General features: G+C 36.7%; 1 protein-coding gene across 2 annotated transcripts in view; it reads right to left on the reverse strand.

Moving 5' to 3' along the window:
- The window catches only part of LOC115620566, a 42,787-nt gene extending 33,039 nt beyond the window's left edge, over positions 1-9,748 (reverse strand). The window contains exon 1 of one of the 2 annotated variants that reach the window (XM_030513856.1): positions 9,626-9,748. The gene's annotated coding sequence lies outside the window, so the exon portion shown is untranslated. The remainder of the gene's footprint in view (positions 1-9,625) is intronic. The other variant, XM_030513855.1, reaches the window with a different exon arrangement.
- Between the last annotated feature and the right edge of the window lie 7,178 nt (positions 9,749-16,926).

Consider the following 16,926-nt stretch of genomic DNA (forward strand, 5'->3'; position numbering starts at 1 on the left):
CGCGGGGTATCTGGTAGATCCATTAGCGGTGGGCGAACAGCGCGCGGTGGACGTTGAGCTAGGACATATATAGTAGAATGTTACCATTAACAACTTTTTCACGTCTCTAAATTTGGCTAAAAACCTAATGGTCGAAAAGACGAGTATGGTTGGAAAAATGCGGTACGCAAGACGAGCAGTACCGCCGATTTGTATATCTATTCGTTCTACTAGATATGAAACGTTTATAATGAAAACAGAGATCGTCTATCTATTAAAATCAGGAAAAATGTTATTATTTTGAGTACTCTGAGCATAGTAATGGAAAATAGCTGGAACTCGAAGATGGCCCATTCGGGTTTTTACAATATACTTGATTTTGTCGATTCTGTTCCGAAAGGTAACAGGAATAAATTATCCTTCAACTTGGAGGCGATCTACGTTTATGTGTAGAGTAAGCGAAAAAAAATCTTAGCATTACAATAGTTCTGAAATAAGTACTAACAAACAATGAGAGACGGCAATGTCAAAAAAATAATAACTAATAATAAATTTAATTTGAATAAAAATAAATTGGTACTGCTTTTTATATAAATTTAAAGCAAAATACGTAATAATTTAATGAGTATTCTGACTAAATCCCTTATACCGTCAAATTGACCGCTACGGTCTTTGAAGGTATAGTTAGAAACCCGGTCTTTCTAGTGGTAAAAAGTAATTAATTAATTACTTTTAAATTGTTTTATTTTGTGGGGGTGGTTACAGGGTATTTAAGACTTGGGCCTGCTCAGGCCTCCTTACAGAACTGATATTAACATCTACATACATATACATCGTTCATCTATATCTGGAAACCATTATTTACTATTAACATTAATGATTTAATATTTATTTTTCAAAACTATTTGGATTTAAACATAACAGCTCTATAAATATGTATTACAAATAAAGATAGCTGATAAATAAAAACCTCATTTAGTACTTTATTATTTTTATCATCAACTTTTATTTTATATAAAGCTTTATTCTCTTATGAAGTTGCTTCAAACTATTCTATCCTTTGCTTTTACGTACAAATTGGAAAATATTTTGGTAACGAAAACTCTTTCTGAAAACTATATGGTACTGAATAAAGGAACGAATTGGGCAGCTGATGCGGCCGGTCCCTTGGCCACTGGCCGACGGTCACGTACTGCGCTCAGGAAAGACGCGGACGTGTTTATTTTTCCCCTATTCTCAAAGGTTTCCCGCCGTACGTTTCAAAACTTTTTAACGTGAATCGCCTACGTGGCTTTATAAGCCACCTACCATCTCAGCAACAGGACGCAGAGCCGAAACACACATACATATGTGTTTAGGTATTGGGAAATGGTATAGTAATTCATAGGCACGTGAAGTAGAATAATACAAAGAAAACGAGTCATGCGCCTTTCAACTTCTAAATTATTCATTTGGCTCCATACAAATCTTAAAGCTTTAAGCAACGTGACTTCAAGCAATGGTTAATGTAATTCAAAAGCATAGCTAACCAATTCTCGAAGGCATAAACAAAGTTGATAGCCAGCGCCAAAGATTAGATATTTAAACATTTAAATACATATGAGACCCAACGCAGAAACTTTAGTTTGCTTTGCTTTATTTCTGTCCTTAAGTTTTCACTTACAGTAGTAGCCGCTTCATGGTCAGCCTGTGGTCAGAAGTTTTGGGTACAATTGTGGTAAGTAAGAATTGGCCAACGACGAAGCACGAAGTGCTGAAAACGGAACAAATAACAACATTAAACTCAGCTCAGATCTCCTGAGCCCAAATGACGCTCTCGTTATACATACACACATAAGCGGGTGAAAAAAGAAGCCGCCTCTTCATGTGTATGTATGTAAAAAGTGTCTTATTTTTATTTATTTATTTCATCGACAAACAATGCAGTCGATGTAAAGGAAAAAGAAAACAAAAAATCAATACAAAAGAGAACTTAAACTAAAATAAACAACAATTTAAACAAAAAAAAAACCGATTTCAAACTATTAACAGGCACTAAAAAGTAAAAAATAATTGCGTATTCTTCTACAACTTAATATTCAATATATAATGTAGATACAATTATTGTTATTTTTGGAGTCGGTGTCAGCGGAGTCGGAGTCGCGCCGCGCCAGTCAAGAGAAAGAGGCCCTTTATTACGAACCATTTCAGATTCTTTTCTCTTTTTGTATATCTACTACGTCGTTCTTACGGTAATTCCTTGTGTTTAATGTTGACTATATTTTCGTATCAGCATTTCCTTGATTACCCGTATGTCTCAGCATAGTGTCGTATTAAAATTCGTTTGATTCGTTTAACTAGGTACCGGTTTATTTGTTGTTTCAAGGTAGCAGATATTGTCACAGTAGTTATACGTGTATTGTCGTATAAAAGTTAATTTGAAATTGGGTTTAATTAGGTATTGGTAATCTGTCACAGTATATTGTCGTTCGTATAAAAGTTAATTTGTAAAAAAAGTATTTCTTAAGGAATTCTCATATTATTACTGGTAGATTGATTGATGGATTATATTATATTGTAGTGTTTCCTTGGCTGACACCGACTCCAAAAATAACAATAATTGTATCTACATTATATATTGAATATTAAGTTGTAGAAGAATACGCAATTATTTTTTACTTTTTAGTGCCTGTTAATAGTTTGAAATCGGTTTTTTTTTTGTTTAAATTGTTGTTTATTTTTGGATTTTTATTGAATGTGAAGTACACTAACTAATGTGTATGAATATGGGTAGACCTAATAAACGTGTTTCTCATATGAGACAGCGCCGCTTAAATGAAGCAAAAGAAGTCATGGAGAAATTCCTCTTTCAACAGAAGAGTCTTGCGAACTTTTCATGTTCTAAAGAATTCGTCGTGGATAAACAAAGACTGAACCGAGCACTCTTGTTCTCAATATATTTTGTCGAAAACGTTCATCACACTGTCTGTCTGTCGTCTGCGAATATCTACTAATCTGATTTGTTGAGTTGCGGCTCTTGTTGCAGTTTGTTCTTCTGACTTTTGAGCTTTTAGAACGCTGGGGTCGTGTATTTTTGCTACACGCATTGTTACGGTTAGATTTTTTCGACGGCATTATACTGAAATTGAAATTCTATTTCACATGATATCTCATTTAAATTTGACACTCATCTACCGGGTGCCTTCGCATGATATCTAAAACCCATGAACATTTTGTATGTTTTAAGAATTATATGGATTTCTCATGGATGCCATTGTCAGAATTGGACTAAATTGAAATGGGATCACATGGGAATCATCAGCTTTCAAATACAAAAGGAATCATCAAAATCGGTTCACACAGCCGAAAGTTCTGAGGTAGCAATGAAAAATACAGTCGAATTGAGAACGTCCTCGTTTGCAGAACCTAACCAAACTCTCATCAAAGTACCCTTGAAGTACATCCTTTCCAATAAAAAAAGATTCATAGAAATCGGTTATCGTGATATAAAGTTATTCGTTCATTTGTCTTGCACATACTTAATACAAATTTAAGACTTATGCTGTTTTCTCATGGATGCCATTGTCAGAACTGGACTAAATTTATATGGAACCATTCTGGAATCACCAGCTTTCAAATGGTATAAGAACCATTAAAAACAGTTCACCCAGTCGAGTGTACCGAGGTAACAAACATTAAAAAAAAAAAAAAAAAAAAAATACAGACGAATTGATAACCTCCTCGTTTTTGAAATCGGTTAATAAAGCTATAGGAATAAAAAGCCTGTAAAAATGACACAAATATCTAATAACGAATCCGACACGGTGGGGGAATTTTATTTGCCAAACGGCCAGCTATGAGCTTGAGGAGCCTAAATTGAATCGTACCCCAAAAAAAAAACAAATGTAGACTAAATTAGCGCATTGTCGATTCTTAAATACCACCATATTTATAAAATAAATAATAAATAAAATGATATAATAAAAACAATGTATCCTTCGAAACATTTAAAGTTCGTCAGTCGCTGTACCCAAAAAAGGCTAAATCAACATGTTAATCGAGAATATACACACTCGGTGGGTTCTACCTCGCCTCCCTCAGCATGTTACATTTGTATCTTTATACAAACCTAATAAACGAGTACCTTTTACATTTCATGTACAGGGTATACGGATTATACGCATTTATAAACAGACGCACATGGCTATATCGACTTGTCTTGTCATGCTGATCAAGAATACACACATACATACATATGTATACTTTGTGGTGGACGAAAGTAAGACTGAAACATCAAAATTTTTTGATAACAATGTTATATCGAAAGAAATAATTCTGGTAAGTTCTAGTACATATAGTATGTACTATGAATCTCGCAGTTAGATGGAAAAATATTTAGTTTATATTTATAATATTAAAAAGAAAAAACAAGTAAAAAAGCTAAAGTTGGGTGTCCCTACTTTGAAATACTCTGTACATATGTTTTGAATAATTAGAGAAATTCAAAAAATTAAGAAAAATAAAAAAAAAAATGTAACGATTTTACTTCTCTCGGTATTCGAACTCACGCAAATGGTGTATAAGTGCACAATTGCGTCTATGTGAATGTATGAATGCCTATGCCCATCTATTCGTGTCTAAAGTAAACATGTTTGCAGTCAACCAATGCACCAGCATCAACACCAGCTGCGGGCAGCACTTGGGCAGCAAATATATTTATGGCTATAACTTCATGTTAATCTATCATAGTGAAACTTGGCATACGGACACATAATCACTAGCTGAGGGTATTTGCAAAATACGAGAGGTATATGAGATCATTAATTGCGAGGGAGAGGGGGGAGGGAGCGAAATTCCAATACCCATTTTCTGCGTATTCATATAAGGCACCTTGGACTAAAATTTGGTGTCCCTAGGTCTTAAAGGTTCCGAGATATAGGCGATTATACGAATGGAAAATCGGGAAAACCCCCATAGGGGGGAAGGGGGAGGGGAAAATCAAAAAAATAAAACAAACTTGCACAGCGTACACACATAAGGCATCTTTGTTCAAAATTTGGTGTTTCTATCTCTTATAGTCTCTGAGATCCACGTGTTCATACGGACAGACGGACAGACTGAAGGACGGACAGACAGACAGACAGGGCTAGATCGACACGTCTTGTTACGCTGATCAAGAATATATATACTTTGTGGGGTCTGCCACGCCTTCTTCTGCCTCCACCTTCACTTCTGATAGACCGATTTAGCAAGAAGTTATAGACATAAATATATTTACTGACCACGCTGCCCAAGCGCTGCTCAAGTGCTGCCCGCGGCTGTTGTTGATGCTGCTGCTTTGGTTGACTGCGAACATGCTTACACAGACACGAATATACGAGCATAAACATACATACAGTCACATAGACGCAATTGCTTTGTATATGTGCAATTATACACCCTTTACATGAGTTCGAATACCAAAAGAGGTAAAATTGATCGAAATTTTTTTTTAATTCTCTTACTTTTTTTTATTTTCTATAATTATTGTAAACATATGTACAAAGTATTTTTAAGTCGGGACACCCGGCTTTAGCTTTTTTACTTGTTTTAGCTTACGAGTGTTTATTCAGTCATATATTTCCGAAACGGTGAAAAACCTCCTTTTCTCCTTTCGGTTTATAGAGGAATTTCAAACTAATCATAACTATTGGAAGTGTTCGATTTTGGCGTTCAATATGTCGTTGGACGCGGAAACAATCTTGTCAACATAGATCCCCCAGGCTCCATCTCAGGATCAAACAAGTAAAAAAGCTAAAGTCGGGTGTCCCGACTTTGAAATACTCTGTACATATGTTTAGAATAAATATAGAAATTAAAAAAAATTAAGAAAATAAACAAAAAAAATTTGATCGATTTTACCTCTCTCGGTATTCGAACTCACGTAAAGGGTGTATAATTGAACATTTACATAGCAATTGCGTCTGTGTGAGTGTATGTATGCCTATGCGCATCTATTCGTGTCTGTGTAAGCATTTTCGCAGTCAACCAAACAGCAACATCAACAACAGCCGCGGGCAGCGCTTGAGCAGCGCTGCAGCAGCGCTGCAGCAGCGCTGCATCAGCAAATATATTTATGGCTATAACTTCTTGTTAAATCGGTCTATCATAATGAAATTTGGCATACGGACACATAATAACCAACTGGGGGTATTTCCAAAATTTTAGTTCGAAATTCCAAGAATTACGGGAGTTACGATTTGCGGGGTAGAGGGGGGAGGGAGGGGAATTCCAAAATATACATTTTCTGCGTATTCACATAAGGCATCTGGGACTAAAATTTGGTGTTCCTAGGTCTTATAGTCTCCGAGATATAGGCGATTATACGAATGGAAAATCGGGAAAACCCCCATAGGGGGGAAAGTGGGGGGGGGAAATCAAAAAAATAAAACAAACTCGTATAGAATACACACATAACGCATCTTTGTGCAAAATTTGGTGTCTCTATCTCTTATAGTCTCTGAGATCCAGGTGTTCATACGGACGGACAGACGGACAGACAGACAGACAGGGCTAGATCGACTCGTCTCGTCATGCTGATCAATAATATATATACTTTGTGGGGTCTGCCACGCCTCCTTCTGCCTGTTACGTTTTTCAGCTCCCGCAAACCTAATATACTCTTGTACATTTCATGTACAGAGTATAAAAATATGTTTTAAATAATGTCATTCAAACAGCGATAAACTTCTTTATGGTCAGTTTATTTGACCATAACACAAAATGTGAAAAGTGTATTTCCGTTGGAGATTAGTGCAGGTAAGCTTAAAACTCAAAGTAGATATAAGGACAAAACTCTCAACATGAAGTTTGACGGTAGTTATGAAAAGCATGAATACCTAGGGAATGGAGCGTACATCTTGAAACAAAACGGGAACTTATCCCTCCTCGGACTTTAGAAGAACATATGTATATACTAAGATTAATAGTAATTATATTATAGCTTATATTCCGATATGATTGTGAGGCGGGGCTGCGTGACGATGACGATTAACGAAATCCATGAGTGGCAGAAGCACCAAAACAAGGTATTAGCACACTACTCTACGCATCTATATATCAACTCATTTTGTATTTATGCTCAACTCCCTTTTTGTATTCATATTGTAAATAATTTTATGGGAGATATAAAAAGGAGGGTTGATTTAATCCCAGAAGGAAGCTAAGGATGTAATTGAATCTATGGCTCTGCTTCTGTTGTCAACCCAATCGGACATATATCGTGAATTTATGCTTTAAATTGTAATCGTCTAAGATTCTATAACCATAATATGTTATTCTTGTTATAAAAACAAGAGAGAACGCTACAGTCGAGTAAGCCCGACAGTAAAATACCCTGTACTCTCCACAAAAAAAAAAAAGAAAATTTAAAAACAATTTATTAAAAAAAAATAAAGTTAATTAATTAAATTAAATAAAAAATATTCAGTTCATATGTACATACATACATACAAAGTACAGTTTCAACAGCTTACATTTACATCTTCGTGTCTATGCGTGTTTATATGCGTACAGGAATGAGTCAAAGCAACAACAGCCGCGGGCAGCGCTGCTAGCAGAGCTACAAGCAGAGCATGGGCAGCGATTTTATTTATGGCTATAATTTTCTTCAGAATTTACCTATCATGATGAAACTTGACATACGGACTCATAATCACTAACTGGTATTTGCCAAAATTCCAAAAATTACGGACATTATGGAAAAAACTTTGCGGGGGAGTGGGGAGATGCATCGAAAAAAACTCAAACTCGTAGTTTCTCGGAGGAGACTCTCGATACCAAGTTTGGTTGTTCCAGCTCTTATACTTTCTGAGATCCTTGCGTTCATACAGACGGTCGGACAGACAGACGGACATGGCTTTATCGACTCGGCTTGTCATCCTGATCAATAATATATCTACTTTTGGGGGTCTGCTACACCTCCTTCTGCCTGTTACATACATTTGCTCAAAACTAGTATAATTTTCACCCTTTGGGTACAGGGTATAATGAGTATACTAAAGTTGTGTCACCCCGACCCTTTAATACTCTGTATCCATCCGTTCCGTCATTCAAATAAAATAAACCTTTGTCCCCGTATTGAAAATATATGTACATATGTATAATATAGTTTACCAATTTTTCTGTACAAAGCTCATAAATGCTAAATTTGCTTCAGAATTGCATATAAACCAGACTAATTTCGGTTCTAAGTCGATTTATGCACCGATTATAACTATATAATGAGCCGATTCTGATGAAATTTTAGAATATGGTGAATCACTAGCGAAGCATGTTATTTTTAGGGCTTTTTCACCGTTTAGTAACAGGATACAAAGATATCATTAAGCAGCGTGAAAGTCTTCTGCGGATCGCACTCATTGGTTTTTAATTGGTTTATAATCTTTGTTGTTGAATTATTGAAATGTGTTTGTTGGCCTTTTGAAAACTTTGTGGACTTGTATGCTCTGTTCCTGAATGGTAAAAGGGCATCCTCACTTAGAACGACGTATATTTAACGGAAAATGTGAAAATATTTTTTTTTGATATGGTAATACTCGACCATTATATACCAAATAAAATGTATATAAATGAAAAAATTATATCTAATATATCCTGCAATTAACTAAAATTGAACTGAAGTACACGTATTAGCTGTCGCAGAAGTTGCCCGACTTTTGGAGAAAATAATACAAGTATGAATAATTCATATCAATTAAAATATTTGATTCAAATTCAAACAATTTCGTAACAATACTGCCAACATAAATTCAGATTGCCTGAAAAATATCCTCAAAAATTGTATCAATTAAATCAACCGCAGCATTAAAAGAGGGTAGTTGCAGGGCGCATGAGTGGAATTTCGCACTCGTGATAGGCCTTATAAACCGAACGTGTTTTGTCGCCACCAGCTGCCCACACAACAAACTTGAAACTTCAGACCACTATCATAAGAAGGGCCTAACTTCAAACTTAAAGCTGCTAAATTGAAATAAGTATAGCGATAAAAATGCACTTGTTAGTGGTATTTATTGAAGTATCTGACAAAGCGGAGTGAAAACTGATTTAACAAATTTATCGCCAACAAGGGATGCCCTCGTTCCTCTACTCGGCGCACAGAAATAATTTGAGCTCTCTTTCCATGCAGGGAATATTGGCCTATGCCCAAAAGAATTCACGTGTCCACATATGTAAATATTTCCCACATCCTCGTGATTACATAAACATTAATATTAGAATTGTCGCCTGTAGCCGATTATAGTCATTAGTTCTAGCGCAGGAAAATATATTCGTATGTACACGTATATGTGATTGTATTCGTATCTACGTCCTTATATTATACGCATGTATTTGCAGTGGAAGGTTCTTTGTTGTGTTTTTTTTTTTTTTTTGGTGTTTTCATATTCACAACGCAATCTCAAGATTTAACGAGATTTTTTTTTAGTAGGCCACTGATTTGATTATTATAATTAACACGTCACTCTTGTTCGTTGGCGAGGAAGAAGATTTTTTGCACTTTCGCACTCCACAATTTAAATTTTTAACTGAGACCCGTCAATGAGCATTTTGGCATGCTGCACTTGCAGCCCTTTTCGACGTGCGAGATCTCGCTCAAAAGGAGAAGAAAATATTATTTTTAGCTATTTACAGTGGAGGGTACGGCGCAGTCAGCAAGCGTTGGAGGTGGCCTTTTTACAGCATCTGTGGTGATGTCACAACAACAACACCACCAACAACTCAAATACACACAGAAAATAAAGAGGGGCACCACTAAACACTGCCTTAATTTAGGGCGAGCCGGCACGTCCGCTTTCGATGTCAACGTATGCAGTGAGCGCGCTAGACTGGCACGCTCAATGACACGAGTGTTTACGTCGAGCCCCAATGAAACACGAAATGTTGCGAGCGGAGAAATTATAGGAATTGGGAAAGCGAAAGCGCAGAGCCTGCTCTCTTATATAGTAATGCGCAACACATGCCGGTTGGCACTCTTCTACGTTTGAAGACCTAATTTTTTACTAATTTATGTAACGTTTGCAATCAGTGGAGCGATTCAAAATACAACACAAGTCTAGTGCCGTGTGATTTTGTCCTTCCTTTTATTTACCACATGAACGGTTATCCATGCCGTGATGGAATTACACCCCTAGAATTATGATAGAATTATGGATACGAGAATTAAAAATATTTTATAAGTGAGGATTAATCGTGCGCTGCTAAAATTCTTCTTTTTATTTATTTTATTTTTTTTTTTGGTTCTTTTTCATGTATTAATGAAACTTACAAACTAAAAAATACATTTTAACAAATTACAATGAGAATGCCTCTATCTCAGTTGAGGATTTGGCTCTTTAGCCGTTTCAACGGCTGTCATCGCCGTAACTAGACCCAGACGACACAATTAAAATATAACAATTTGAAATATGAAGAAATCGCATCTCATATATCGATGTAAGAAGATAAAAAGGCATTTAAAACCGAAAACGAAAAGTTTGCACATTTGAATCGCTCTTGCTCGTTGTAGCATTTTACTTGTTCTCTCTTTAAACAAAATGATTAATTTTACAAACTGATGAGCACTTATTTTCGTGTGGTAAAATATTACGAGGATATACTGCATCCTGTTTGCTGCCTAAACAAGAGAGAACGCTACAGTCGAGCAAGCCCGACAGTGTAATACCCTGTACCCAGGTAAACTTCCGTCACTGAGTTATATGCGCCCATAGCAGCAGCAAAAAGAGTAAGAAGAAGAGCGAACTTGTTGCTGCAGTTTGTGTGGGTTGTACTGGCGAGAATTTTTTTTGCTAATAACTTTTCTTAGAATTGACCGAATTGAATAAAATTTGAACAACAGTAGACAATTATATATAAATTATGTGTGCAAAGGTTGGTTTAGGTAGCATTTGAAATGTGGACGCTATTGACGAAATTCTGTAGCGGGGGAATGGGGGGAAAATTCCAAAAAATAAAATAAACTCGTCCTTTCTCGGACATAGGAGAATCTGGGTACCAACTTTGGTTATTCTAGCTTTTATAGTTTCTGAGATCCTTGCGTACATCTAGACGGGCGGACAGACGGACGGACGGACGGACATGTCTAGATCGATTTCTCTCGTCATGCTGATTCAGAATATATATACTTTATGGGGTCGGAGATGCCTCCTTCTGCATGTTACATACTTTGCACAAACCTAATATACCCTTTTTACCCTACGGGTACAGGGTATAAAAAGCATATAATGTCAACAAAGCGAACCTTGAAAGCCGATAGACAAAGGTACGTATAAATCCAGTCATCGAGCTGATTATGAGACTGTGACGGCAGCGTTGCTTCATCAACTGGAGGGGGAGGGCAATCGTTCCTCTGCCAGTGAATTCCCTTTGATCCAGTGTGAACACTTAACGTGCCGTAAACCATCTCAAAAAAGCCACTCATGTGGAATTCACTTGAAACTCGCAGATGTTAATGTACTGTTGACAGTGTCCCCCCAACGCAGACACACGTGCTAAATGTAACCTTAGCGAGAATAGAATAGAGCTAGTATCCTGGACATGCTACCATACTTGTATAATTTGCATGGGTGAAATCTTTTCGAAATAAGTTTCGTCGTATACGGAGATACACACATAACAGCATATGAGTACTACATACAAGTATGTACACATGTACGAATAAAATTTCAACGAGTCCATCACCACCGTCAGTTGATGAGGTTGGAAACACCTTTTATTCCTTGCTAACAGGCCGGGCTAAGTACTGTTGCTTACAACTACATATTGAGCTCGGTTTTAGACAAGTTATATAGAAACTAGTGCATGTATGAGTTATGTGTACGGGTACTATACTAAACAAGGAAGAAATTTGAAACTGGTAAAATCTAGGAAGCTGAAATTGGGACATAAGTTTAATTAGTACATAGTGTAAGTGAACATGTTTTGGAAAATTCGATCTACAATTTTCATCTGATTAACTTTAAGCTTAGTTTGTATACAAATACAAAACAAGAAAGGAATGTTAAAGTCGAGCGAGCTCAACTTTTAAATTCCCTGTACCTGTAAAAAAGGAAACAAGAGAGAACGCTACAGTCGAGCAAGCCCGACAGTGTAATACCCTGTACCCAGGTAAACTTCCGTCAATGAGTTATATGCGCTCAAAGCAGCAGCAAAAAGAGGAAGAATAAGAGCGATCTTGTTGCTGCAGTTTGGGGGGGTTGTACTGGCCAGAATTTGTTTCGCTAATAACTTTTCTTAGAATTGACCGAATTAAATAAAATTTAAACCAAAAGTAGATAAGTATATAGATTGCGTGGCTTATGTAGCTTTTGAAATGTGGACAGTATTGACGAAATTCTGTAGCGGGGGAAGGGGGGAAATTCCAAAAAATAAAATAAACTCGTCCTTTCTCGGACCTAGGAGAATCTCGATACCAACTTTGGTTATTCCAGCTTTTATAGTTTCTGAGATCCTCGCGTTCATCATGACGGACGGACAGACGGACGGACATGTCTAGATCGATTTCTCTCGTCATGCTGATTCAGAATATATATACTTTATGGGGTCGGAGATGCTTCCTTCTTCATGTTACATATTTTGCACAAACCTAATATACCCTTTTTACCCTACGGGTACAGGGTATAAAAAATAAAGAAAATTAAAAAAAAATGTTGATCGATTTCTTCTGGCCAGTACAACCCCCCCAAACTGCAGCAACAAGTTCGCTCTTTTTCTTCCTATTTTTGGGCGCATATAACTCAGTGACGGAAGTTTACCTGGGTACAGGGTATTACACTGTCGGGCTTGCTCGACTGTAGCGTTCTCTCTAGTTTAATTTCTATAATTATTGTAAACATATGTACAGAGTATTTCAAAGTCGGGACACCCGACTTTAGCTTTTTTACTTGTTATTAATAATTTATTTAACATTTTTTTTTTTTAATTTTGCCTTTTTGTGGAGAGTACAGACTATTTTACTGTCGGGCTTGCTCGACTGTAGCGTTCTCTCTTCTTTCAAATGAAAAGTTTGTGCTATAAACTTTGCACGACCGATTTCAAATTTGGGGAAAATAATCAACATAACTAGATCTACAAATTGGCATACAACGATTATGTAAATTTAGATATGCTACTATATGTACTATGTATGTTTCCTGCTGCCTGTTACATATTTTGGACAAATCTAATATACCCTTTTTACCCTACGGGTACAGGGTATTAAAAAATAAGAAAATACGCTAATAATTATTCCAATTACTTGCACATAGTCTATCTTAAAATGTTGCGTTGTGTATATATATGTATTTTAAAGTTTAACCAAGAGAGAACGCTACAGTCGAACAAGCTCGGCAGTGAAAAAAAAAGGTAAAAAAGCTAAAGTCGGGTGTCCCGACTTTAAAATACTCTGTACATATGTTTACAATAATTATAGAAAATAAAAAAAAAATTAAGAAAATAAAAAAAAATTCAATGATCGATTTTACCTTTCTCGGTATTCGAACTCACGTAAAGGGTGTATAATTGCACATTTACATAGCAATTGCGTCTGTGTGAGTGTATGTATGCCTATGCGCATCTATTCGTGTCTGCGTAAGCATTTTCGCAGTCAACCAAACAGCAACATCAACAACAGCCGCGGGCAGCGCTTGAGCAGCGCTGCAGCAGCAAATATATTTATGGCTATAACTTCTTGGTAAATCAGTCTATCATAGTGAAACTTGGCATACGGACACATAATTACTAACTGGGGGTATTTGCAAAATTTTAGATTGAAATTACAAGAATTACGGGAGTTAGAGAAAATTGCATTTGCGGGGGAGAGGGGGAAGGGAGGGAAATTCCAAAATATACATTTTCTGCGTATTTACACAAGGCATCTTGGACTAAAATTTGGTGTTCCTAGGTCTTATAGTCTCCGAGATATAGGTGATTATACGAATGGAAAATCGGGAAAACCCCCATAGGGGGGAAGTGGGGGGGAAAATCAAAAAAATAAAACAAACTCGTATAGAATACACACATAACGCATCTTTGTGCAAAATTTGGTGTCTCTATCTCTTATAGTCTCTGAGATCCAGGTGTTCATACGGACGGACAGACGGACAGACAGACAGACAGGGCTAGATCGACTCGTCTTGTCACGCTGATCAAGAATATATATACTTTGTGGGGTCTGCCACGACTCCTTCTGCCTGTTACATTTTTGAGCTCCCGCAAACCTAATATACTCTTGTACATTTCATGTACAGAGTATAATAATTTCAAAAAATCATTAATTTTAAAACAAGTGGAGAAGCTAAAGTCAGCATGACAAGACGAGTCGATCTTGTCTGTCTGTCTGTCCGTCCGTTTGTCCGTATGAACACCTAAATCTTAGAGACCATAAGAGCTAGAGGCACCAAATTTTGCACAAAGATGCCTTACGTGTACGCTGTGCAAGTTTGTTTTATTTATTTGATTCCCCCCACTTCCCCACTATGGGGGATTTTCGGAAACGCCATTCGTATAATCACCTATATCTCAGAGACTATAAACTCTAGGGACAGCAAATTTTAGTCCCAGGTGCCTCATGTAAATACGCAGAAAATGAGTCCTATTTTGGAATTTGCCTCCCTCCCCCCCTCTCTCCAGCAATCATTGATTTTCCAGAGAATTACGGGAGTTAATTCTTGGAATTTTGCATTGAAATTCGGAATTTACCTCCAGTTAGTGATTATGAGTCCGTATGCCATATTCATATTGATAGGCCGATTTAATAGGAAGTTATAGCCATATATGTATGTATGTGTATATGACCAAGCAGTCACCACAGCTGTTGTTGTTATTACTGCTTTGTACAGGCAAACAGACACACACAAACACACACATACACGCATAATTATTCTACAAAGTCGGGATACCCGACTTTAGCTTCTGTACTTGTTTTAAATTAAATTTATTCATACCATACATACATAAGTGGAGACATATGTATGTATGCACATATGCATATGTACAGATACAACTGCATACATTTACATGATGTGTGTCTATGCGTGTTTACATGCTTGTATGTATGTATGCATACATGCTTTGACTTCCACCAACAACAACCTTGCAGGCATAATTGAGTAATCATGATGAAAATTGGCATACGGCAACATAATCACTAACGGGATGTAATTACCAAATGTGAAAAACTGTCAGAATTACTGGAATTATGGAAATAACTTATAGCGGGGAAGTAGGGGGTTCATCGAAAATAAAACTCAAACTCGTATTTTCTCGGTCTTAGGAGAATCTGGACACCAAGTTTGGTTATTATAGCTCTTATAATTTTTTGAGATCCCTGCGTTCATATGAACGGGCTATATCGGCTTGTCACCCTGACATTCCACGCCTCCTTCTCCTTACATACATTCACATAAAACTAGTGTACCCTTTCACCCTTTGGGTACAGGGTATAAAAAGCAAGAGATTTTGGTGGAAAGCGCATATTTCAAAAATGACATTGTTAATGTTAGCCACATTTGCATAAAAAAAATAAAAAAAAAATAAAATAAACTCGTTCTTTCTCGGACCTAGGAGAATCTGGATACCAACTTTGGTTATTCTAGCTTTTATAGTTTCTGAGATCCCTGCGTTCATTCAGACGGACAGACGGACGGACATGTCTAGATCGATTTCTCTCGTCATGCTGATCAAGAATATATATACTTTTTGGGGTCGGAGATGCTTCCTTCTGTATGTTACATACTTTGCACAAACCTAATATACCTTTTTTACCCTACGGGTACAGGGTATAAAAATCACATAAATTGCATGATTGACAATTTGTTCAAATTTAATCAAAGTGCATATATTCTTGATCAGTATTAAAAGAGGAGTCGATATAGTGATGCCCGTCCGTGCATCTGTCCGTCCGTTTGTATAGGCGCAAGATCTCAGTAAGTACAAGAGCTAGAATATCCAAACTTGGTATTCAGGTTCCACTAAGCGCAAAGCTGATCAAATTTGTTTCGGTTTAAATACAAAATGGGGACGTTGGCATTTTCGTCAACAGTTTTGGCACCACGTTATACCTCAGATAAGCTCGAATTGATAAATATTGAGTGTTTGCCTAAAATTAAACGAGAGTTGTCACAATATTTCAGGAAGTTATTTTTTTTCTTCGAAGGAACGAATATTTAGAATGTACATATGTTTTCCGGGGTTTTAGGTAATATTTAATGTAATTATACTTCTTAATTAATTTAATAGTAATTTAATTTAATAATAAAACAAGTAAAAAAGCTAAAGTCGGGTGTCCCGACTTTGAAATACTCTGTACATATGTTTACAATAATTATAGAAAATAAAAAAAAATATATATAAAAAAAAAAATTGGATCGATTTTACCTCTCTCGGTATTCGAACTCACGTAAAGGGTGTATAATTGCACATTTACATAGCAATTGCGTCTGTGTGAGTGTATGTATGCCTATGCGCATCAATTCGTGTCTGTGTAAGCATTTTCGCAGTCAACCAAACAGCAACATCAACAACAGCCGCGGGCAGCGCTTGAGCAGCGCTGCAGCAGCAAATATATTTATGGCTATAACTTCTTGGTAAATCGGTCTATCATAGTGAAACTTGGCATACGGACACATAATTACTAACTGGGGGTATTTCCAAAATTTTAGTTCGAAATTCCAAGAATTACGGGAGTTAGAGAAAATCGCATTGGCGGGGGAGAGGGGGGAGGGAGGGGAATTCCAAAATATACATTTTCTGCGTATTTACACAAGGCACATTGGACTAAAATTTGGTGTTCCTAGGTCTTATGGTCTCTGAGATATAGGCGATTATACGAATGGAAAATCGGGAAAACCCCCATAGGGGGGAAGTGGGGGGAAAATCAAAAAAATAAAACAAACTCGTATAGAATACACACATAAGGCATGTTTGTGCAAAATTTGGTGTCTCTATCTCTTATAG

This window comes from Scaptodrosophila lebanonensis, unplaced genomic scaffold (genome assembly GCF_003285725.1).
Source record: "Scaptodrosophila lebanonensis strain 11010-0011.00,11010-0021.00 unplaced genomic scaffold, SlebRS2 tig00000024-arrow-pilon, whole genome shotgun sequence".
NCBI lineage: Eukaryota > Metazoa > Arthropoda > Insecta > Diptera > Drosophilidae > Scaptodrosophila > Scaptodrosophila lebanonensis.